A 1,508-nucleotide genomic window follows, 5' to 3' on the forward strand; every position below is an offset into this window, starting at 1 on the left:
TTCCTATTTGATAAGTGATGCTGGGAAAATTGGATAGCCACATGCAAAAGAATGAAACAAGATCCATATTTCCAATTACTCACAAAAATTAATTCAAGATAGATAAAAGATTTAAATGTAAGGCATGAAATACTAATAATTCTAGAAGAAAATGTTGGAAAAACTCTTCCACATATCACCCTAGGCAAAGAACTTATGAAGAAGACTCACATGGCAATCACAGTAAAAACAAAAATAAATAAATGAGCTGAATTAAATTAAAAGGCTTCAGCACATCTAAGGAAATAATCAACAGAGCAAATAGACAACCTGCTGAACAGAAGAAAACATTCATAAGCTATATATCCAATAAAGGGCTAAGGACCAGTATCTATAAAGAACTCAAGCAAATAAGTAAGAAAAAAATCAACAACTCCCTTAAAGAGGGCAAAAGACATAAACAGAAACTTATCAAAAGAAGATAGATGGCAAACAAATATAAGATAAAATGCAGAATGCCACTATTCATTAGGGAAACATAAATTGAAACCACACGAAAGATCACATTACCTGTGTTAGAGTAGTTTTTATTAAGAAGTCCCAAAATAATAGATTCTGGCATAGATTCAGAGAGGTTTATACACCGTTCATGGGAGTGAAAATCAAGACAACCTCTATAGAAAACAGTATGGAGATACCTCAAAGAACTAAATGTAGACCTATCATTTGATCCAGAAATCCCACTACTATTTACCCAAAGGGGAAAAAAAGTCATTTGATCAAAAAGACACTTGCACTAGAATGTTTATTGCAGCACAATTCACAATTTCAAAGATGTGGAATCAACCTAAGTGTCCATCAATTCATGAATGGATTGACAAACTGTGGTATATGTATACCATGGAATACTACTCAGCCAAGAAGAATTACTTAATGCCTTTTGGCACAATGTAGATATCATAAATGAATTATCTGAACAATGGACAAATACCACATGTACTCACTATTAAATTCTAACTAACTGATTAGTGTTCATGTGCATAGAGTGAAGTAAATCAATGGAAATCAAGCAGAAGGGAATGGGAAAGAAGGGATGGGTAAAAACCTACCTATCAGGTACAATGAATACTATCTGGGTCCTGGGCATACTTATAACCCAGACTCAAGCATTACAAAAGCCATCCATGTAAACAAAAATATTTTTACTCCTGCAATACTTTGAAATAACAAAAATAATAATCTCAGCAACAATAACAACAAAGAATATGATGTGCAATTTAACATAGTGCATGTAAATAAATACTGGAACAAATTCCTTTTTTGTTTTACTATGTGCTATCACTTTGAGTAACACCATTCAAGAGTGATCATATGTTCCAACTTTATAACCAAAATTTTACATATTTAAGTTAGTATGATAAAGTACTTCTCAACTCAAATTAATTACTTGATCTTTGTTCTTTCTTTCTTTCTTTTTTTTTTTTTTTGCAGTTTTTGGAGGCCAGGAGTTTGAGAACCAGCCTGGGTCA

Source organism: Otolemur garnettii, unplaced genomic scaffold, assembly GCF_000181295.1.
Source record: "Otolemur garnettii isolate 467f Iridium unplaced genomic scaffold, OtoGar3 scaffold00319, whole genome shotgun sequence".
NCBI classification, from domain to species: Eukaryota; Metazoa; Chordata; class Mammalia; order Primates; family Galagidae; genus Otolemur; species Otolemur garnettii.